Genomic DNA, 7,607 nt, shown 5'->3' with positions numbered 1-7,607 from the left:
GAGACGCGTATATCAATCCAGAGATGCTGTGTAAGAGTGGAGAAATGGTAGAGCGTCTAGTTGCTCCATCCTCTGAATGGGCCAATATCCCCTGGCCTTCCACATAGCTTTAACCGCGTGATGAGAGAGATTCCACTTAGTACACGCCTGCAGTAGGGATGTCACTCTTTCGCACAACTGAGCCCGGAGATTCCGCCGGGATCAGAATGTGGTCGATGTAAGATCTGCGTCCTAACACAGACGGGGTCCCAGGATCCCCTGGTTCCCCCGCTTCGAATGGATCCACTTCTGCGTCACCTTCCCCGGATCCACCCGTTTCGGGCTCCGGTATTCGGGTGAACCCATAGAGGGCGTTATCGATGAGGCGTTGGTAGATCTGGGGTGCGTTCTTCAATCCAAACGGCATCCGGGTCCACTCGAACAGGCCAAACGGTGTGATGAATGCGGATATTGCGCGAGCTCGATCCGTCATAGTAACCACCCAGAAACCACTGGCCATGTCTAGGAAAAAAATAAAAAAAAAAGGACCCAAAGGTTTTTTACACAATTCCCCCCACAAGACTCTTTGTTTATAAGAGAGAACGGGCAAAAAAACCCCCCCTAAGGGATTCGGGTGTGTTAAACCGCCGCGCTAATATTTAGGCCACGAAAGATATAAATCCCCCGCCTTCTCTCTGGAGAAAGAATATACCCAGCGCGCAGCCCCACGGAATTGAAAGTGAGATCTGGCTGCAGCAGCCTTATCAGATCGACAGTTTCTCGGAACTGAGGTGCCACCTTCCGCACCCTTTGAGCGATCGGTTTCGCGTCGCCGACATCGATGTCACATTTGACTCCGTGGGCGGCGGGCGGTAACGCATTACCCTTACCGATCAGCAGATGTCGGCTTTCCCAGATCTTCTGACGCAGACGATCCACTTCAGTGGGTTCGTTCGCCCCTGGATCCACTTGGATATCATCAATCGTGACCTCCTCTGTGGTCAGTGGTACCTCCGGGATTACCGCCATACCTTCTCCAAGATCCTCGGCGTGTAGATCCCCGCCTTCACGGTAGCAGACTTGTTCATCTTCGGTCTTTGTCTGATCCACCCTCTGACGCTGAAATATGAATACCCCCAACTGTCCCTATTAATCATTACCCTGGTGTGCAAACCAACAAAATAGACCACCAAGGCCGTATCTTATTATTCCATGCTAATGTATTCAAATGAGCAAACGCCTGCTTTAAACACTCTAATTTTTTCACAGTAAACGATGCAAGCCCACCAACCCACCAACTTAATGGCAGAAAGGCAGCCTCACAAAAAATGCCTCGAATATCCATAAGTACACACTCCCAGATGGAGCGGACCGGACATCCAAAACAGAAATCCAACTACGAGCTTTTTAACTGCAACAACTTTAATATACGCTATTGGAGCTGGAATTACCGCGGCTGCTGGCACCAGACTTGCCCTCCAATTGATCCTCGTTAAGGGATTTAAATTGTTCTCATTCCAATTGCCCGACTCGAAGAGCCAGAGCATTGTTATTTATTGTCACTACCTCCCTGTGTCAGGATTGGGTAATTTACGCGCCTGCTGCCTTCCTTGGATGTGGTAGCCGTTTCTAAGGCTCCCTCTCCGGAATCAAACCCTAATTCCCCGTTACCCGTTAATGCCATGGTAGGCCCATATCCTACCATCCAAAGCTGATAGGGCAGAAACTCAATCGATTTATCGCGCAAAAGCGCGATCCGCACAGTTATTATGACTCAACACAATACCAGCCCGAAGACTGCATTGGTTTCAATCTAATAAATGCTACCCGCCCGACAAGCAGTTGGGTATTGATGCATGTATTAGCTCTAGAATTACTACGGGTATCCAAGTAGTAAGGTACTATCGAGTAGACTATAACTGATATAATGAGCCATTCGCAGTTTCACAGTACAAAATTGTTTATACTTAGACATGCATGGCTTAATCTTTGAGACAAGCGTATGACTACTGGCAGGATCAACCCAGGTTTATATCCTCCATACTAAAGAAGACGACAAGTCGCCCCCAGCACAAAACAACAACACAGAGGCCAGCCGCAAACAGCCCCGCAACCGCCGAAACAGTCGCTAGGCCACTCGCAGCTTTTCTCAAAGCCGCCATTAATAGCCGAGAATCTTTTTGCACAGAAAGACAAAAATATGATCCTCACTTCAACAGTTCCACCTAAAAATAGGTAGATCAAGAAGCGAATAATAGAGCACGACGCAGCATACTTTGGGTTGTAGTCCCCTCCGCACGCCGCATAACTAGCCCCAGATCAAAAACGGTTCTACCCGAAATTGAAACTTTCCACCGGAAAAATCCAGCGCAAAACGCACCACAGAAGGTATCGCATAATGACACACAATCCGAAAACTGCACGAAACACTATACAACCAACCGCAGCACACCTTCGCACCGGCACCGACAGAGCGTTGATGTAGCACCTCGCAACGTCAGCAAACGCTTCCTCGCATCCAAGCACACACAGTCAGGTCACTATCCCGAAAGCACACACTCGTCAGCAATTCCACATCGCTTCAGCGCAAAATACCCAGAGCAACGCATAAAATGCGTCAAATAAAGCTTTATTCTTATGCAGAGCATACGAGTACAACCTCAATTTCTGCCCGCACGAAATAACCGCTCTAAGTTTCCCCAAAGCAATAATAACGCACGATTTATAAAGGTTTGTCTTAAAGACACGTCTTAGAAACAGCAGAACTATTCCTACAAAGACACATCTAAAAAACCATAAATCGCCAGAGTTCACTCAATCTTATCCTAAAATAAGACCGAGAAATCACCCTAAACAGCAAAGTAACGCCTCAAAAACCAACTATAATCTTAGAAACCCACACGCCATTTCCAAAATTACACTCAGTAACCGACTTGTCACCTCACATATACTAGGAAACCGTCACAAGAAAGATACTCGCTTTTGTTTACGTCGTCTTAACAAAAATTCCCGTTAATCTACAGCAGATTGACGGGAATTGATTACTGCTGACAGTTACAGACTACTCGTTTAACATCTATTTATAGCTGGAAAAGTAACCGCCGCGCCAGCAGCTAGTCAGTATCTTTCAGTTTTGTTAGAACTCAGCAGTCACCCATAAAGTAATTTACATAAATTACCCGTTCTAAGTGCGAGAAGTTATTTTACTAAGTGCGAATAGTGCCTAAGTTCGTATTTTATGGACTAAGTGCGGTATTTTATCATTAAGTTCGCGTTAGAGGACCCCCCAAAATGAACATTTTCTTGCGTCTTGGGAAGAGTATTGTAGAGTGCCCCGTAAAACTTTGTGGTGTTAAGTATGATACTAAAACACACTAACTGCCCTAAGGATTCACGTCGATTTTCATTTCCTACGAGTCCAGAAAAAGGTTTAATTTTATATTTTTTGGGGAGTTTCAGGTAAGCCAATCGCTTGCTCACAGCGTCGAGAAACCCACTCTTTGTAATATCACTGTTTATTTTAAGAAAATGTTCCGTTTCGATGCGCCTCTTCCAAAATGTTCGACTGCGAACCATGATTTCTGCGTCTGTGCCGCGTAATCAGCAAAAGAGCATGTAATGGAGTGAAATGAGAGGGTGTGTCATCTCTAAAGTAAAATCTTTAAAAGAGCATAACTTAAGAACGGCTGGGAATAGGTGGCCGTTCTTTTTACCATCATGTGCGCCTAAAAAAAGTACACTATCGTGACAATCGATATCGGGTCGATATGGGTATAAATTGATAAAGTTATGCTCGATTATGTACGCGAAAACAGAAAAAGGGCGCTGGTGACAAAAAAAGTACTAACGATTCTGTTATTGTTTTGATATTCTGTCATCCCAGACTCTTGCGCATCTGGTGACCTATTTTTTATTCGCCAGTTCCGAGAAAAGTGTCGTTTCGATGCGTGGTGGGCCCGGGATGACAATTCGAGTTGAGTTGGAAGTTCATGTGAAGTCCTGGAAACAAGAAAAAAAGAAGATCCACGCTTCCCTAACTCAAAAAGTCATTAGAAACCGAGGGTAGCTTGTATGGAGACTTTTGTTCCTCGTGCGCTAAAACGCCGAATTAAATTTTTTATCTATACTTACAACCAAAAAAGTTGCCTCCTTCGCGATATATAGGCAAATAAAGAATGGGTGCTATCATTTCGGGACAAAACAGGTGAAAATTTAGGTCGAAAAAAGTGTTTATAGACAAGGCATTTGAATTTAGCCAAAATCTGACTTGACCACGGGAATGCGCGCATAAAAGCACCCCTAGGGCAGTTTTTATACGGAGCAGTCTCATTTGCTTCCTGGATGTGCAGGGCCAAACATGGCCAAAAGTGGTGATTTTGGCCGTCCAAGGTGTCCATTTTCCGCGAAAATGGCGTTTTTTGGCGTCACTAAAAAAATCATTGCGAAGCAACTACTGGAGATATGCTTGTAAAACTTTGGGAGCGGTCGTGCGAACACATGCGCCAAGTTTTCTGCTAAAGTCTGCAGGCCAGATCTGCCGGGCGGCACATAAAACCGGAAAAAACCACCTAAAAAAAGAGCATGCCAAACAAAGTCTCACATTTCGCTGAATAACTTTTGATCTAGAAGAGTTAGACAAATTCTGATTGCGGGAACGGCTCCGCCGTGTGTTTTTACATATGTCTATGTCCCGTAGATAAAAAGTACATGTTGCAAAAAAAGTACATGTTGTACATAAATCTACCTTTGATATTCGGATTCCCCGTGAAAAACTACGCCTAGGCCGCAGGGTTACAAAGACGAGTCATTGCACTTATGCCCTTTTATAGACGCTTTTAGAAATCGGCCAAAACAGTATTTATTAATTTAGACAGTGTTCCGCTGACATGTCGCATGCTGCGATATGTCCACGTGAAAGAGCACCGAAAAGCACCCCTAGAACACCCTTCATACCCGTTCTAACGGTTCTCTTTCATCTTCATAATAATCAAATTAAAGAACACCATACAAAAAACAAGATCTCGTGTGTAGTGGCTCGCCAGGCATACTAAAACCAAGATGTCGTGTGGGCACATGCCAGACATCATATCTTGCGTTTGCAAACACACGCAAAGTCGGTAAACAGCTCAAAACGGGCTAAAAAGTAGACAGCACCCGGACTTCCCCGGTGGTCACCCACCCGAGTACTACCCGAGCTTGAGGGTGCTCAACTTCTCACAGAGGCAGAAGATCACAGAGCAGACGGGATATGGTGCTTTCAGCACTAAGATGGCCGTCTACAATTTGACTTTGACCGACACACCTATTAGTGTTTATCACTCGTATACATTGGTACAACACATTTACACACTCACATGTCCACATACGTGGCCATAGACTGCACACGATGGCCCCCAATACCCCTTCTGGCCCTCAGAATTGGCTGGGTGGATGGCTACACTTTATATAGTAACAAAACAAAAAGGGGGGTGGTGTGGCGCACTCCAATACAAACGTGTGGCCAGCAGCTCACTCCTACAACGCAGCATACGTATTCTCTCCGATAGGAACCCCACACAGACCGACACCTTCATACACAGCAGTGCAGATAGCCGCCGCACCCCATATTTGCGCATACGCGGCCTGGAAACAATGTTAAACCACCAAAGTGGCCATTTACGACTTGCACAACCATACCTACGCTTCCTATGCGACATGACATGTGCACGTACGCGTCTTAGGCAATATGAACACCTTCGACACCTTCATACATGCACAGCGCGCGCTCCGCTTAAGTACGACACTAACTTGTCATATACATCATGCGTTTCCTCCCGTCACCTTTCATCACCTCCATATTCACACCCATGCGCCGTCACCTTCCTCGCGCCATCACCTTCACCATTTTCACCTCCATATCCGCGCTTCCTCCGCCGTCACCTTCCGCGTACGCGTCCATATTCGCTGCGTTTCCTCGCGCTTCCTGCCTGTTATTAATCCAGCCAAAAACATCTCCAAACCCATACAATTAGAACAGCAAACAACTTCGCATTTTTTCACAAAGTCCTCAGCTTCATTTTGCATACTTTATCCTAGTCTAATTCACGCTATTCCGCTCTCTTTAACATACTTAAACTAAGTCTAATTCACGCTACTCTGCTCTCTCTAACATACTTAAACCAAGTCTAATTCGCGCTATTCTGCTCTCTTTAACATACTTAAACCAAGTCTAATTCACGCTATTTCGCTCTCTTTTAACATAGTTAAACCAAGTCTATTTCATGCTATTCCGCTCTCTTTAACATAGTTAAACCAAGTCTAATTCACGCTATTTCGCTATCTTTTAACATAGTTAAACCTAGTCTATTTCATGCTATTCCGCTCTCTTTAACATACTTAAACCAAGTCTAATTCACGCTATTTCGCTCTCTTTTAACATACTTAAACCAAGTCTATTTCATGCTATTCCGCTCGTTTTAACATAGTTAAACCAAGTCTATTTTATGCTATTCCGCTCTCTTTAACATAGTTAAACCAAGTCTAATTTACGCTATTTCGCTCTCTTTTAACATAGTTAAACCAAGTCTAATTTACGCTATTTCGCTCTCTTTTAACATACTTAAACCAAGTCTATTTTATGCTATTCCGCTCTCTTTAACATAGTTAAACCAAGTCTAATTCATGCTATTCCGCTTTTTTTAACATAGTTAAACCAGGTCTAATTCACGCTATTCGCTCTCTTTTAACATACTTAAACCAAGTCTAATTTTACGCCCTGCCGTCTAGCTTGCCCTGTTAAACCCCCATACTAAAATCTCCGATTTTGGCTCAGAAATCATTAGCGCTGGCACTTAGCGATTTTCACGCAAAGTGTTTCTCGCTTTCTGCCTGTTATAAACCCGATACTAAGGTCGCCGAATTTGGCTCGGAAAACAATAGCAGCGGCACTTAGCGATTTTTGCGAACAAACCTCACTAAGACAAAGCAAAGACTTTGACGATCTTAAGCTTAACAGTATTAACTCTCTACCAGCACTTTGACCGGTTACATTCGCCGCCCCATAGCGAAAGTAAATCACTTTAACGCAGCCTTATTTCGACTGCTTAACTTTATAGTTTTAACATTGCGCGTTTGCAATTGGGGGGAGAAATGTTCATTTCTGAACAAATCAATAGAACAAGGGCTAAATCTCAGCAGATCGTAGTACAAGACTACTCTCATGCTTACAACACCCCGTTCTGTAGTTAAGTCGTCTACAAAGGATTTATCTTTCCCAATATTTGAAATTACAAATCAGCCTACTCTCCACCGCCAGTACTTGACAGGCAGCGGAGTGCGTTGCAATTGTATGATGTTGGGTGTCCAGAAGACACCTATCGCTATTCGCGGCACATCGGGAAAGGTGATTATCGTCTATTCCAGCATGGATTCTGACTTAGAGGCGTTCAGCCATAATCCTACAGATGGTAGCTTGGCGGCACTAGCTTTTCAGCTAACCGCAGTTACCAATTATCTGAACCAACGGTTCCTCTCGTACTGGGTTGGATTACTGTTTAGACAACGAACTCATCAGTAGGGTAAAACTAACCTGTCTCACGACGGTCTAAACCCAGCTCACGTTCCACATATTAGTGGGTGAACAATCCAAC

The 7,607-nt window shown here is 44.5% G+C and overlaps 3 non-coding genes across 3 annotated transcripts; all 3 read right to left on the bottom strand.

Moving 5' to 3' along the window:
* Positions 1-1,089: 1,089 nt before the first annotated feature.
* On the bottom strand, positions 1,090-2,003 carry PITG_33348 (the record flags this gene model as incomplete). The annotated part of the gene is made up of 1 exon (XR_009934742.1): positions 1,090-2,003. It is a non-coding gene; the product is annotated as an 18S ribosomal RNA (ribosomal RNA).
* A 3,116-nt stretch (positions 2,004-5,119) lies between these two features.
* PITG_33347 lies at positions 5,120-5,252 on the bottom strand. Its single transcript, XR_009934741.1, has one exon. It is a non-coding gene; the product is annotated as an 8S ribosomal RNA (ribosomal RNA).
* Positions 5,253-7,246: 1,994 nt separating this feature from the next.
* PITG_33346 lies at positions 7,247-7,607 on the bottom strand (the record flags this gene model as incomplete). The annotated part of the gene is made up of 1 exon (XR_009934740.1): positions 7,247-7,607. It is a non-coding gene; the product is annotated as a 28S ribosomal RNA (ribosomal RNA).

This window comes from Phytophthora infestans, genomic scaffold, assembly GCF_000142945.1.
Source record: "Phytophthora infestans T30-4 supercont1.52 genomic scaffold, whole genome shotgun sequence".
NCBI classification, from domain to species: domain Eukaryota; phylum Oomycota; class Peronosporomycetes; order Peronosporales; family Peronosporaceae; genus Phytophthora; species Phytophthora infestans.
The sequence above is the reverse complement of the archived record's forward strand: the minus strand, read 5'-3'. Positions and strand labels throughout refer to the sequence as shown.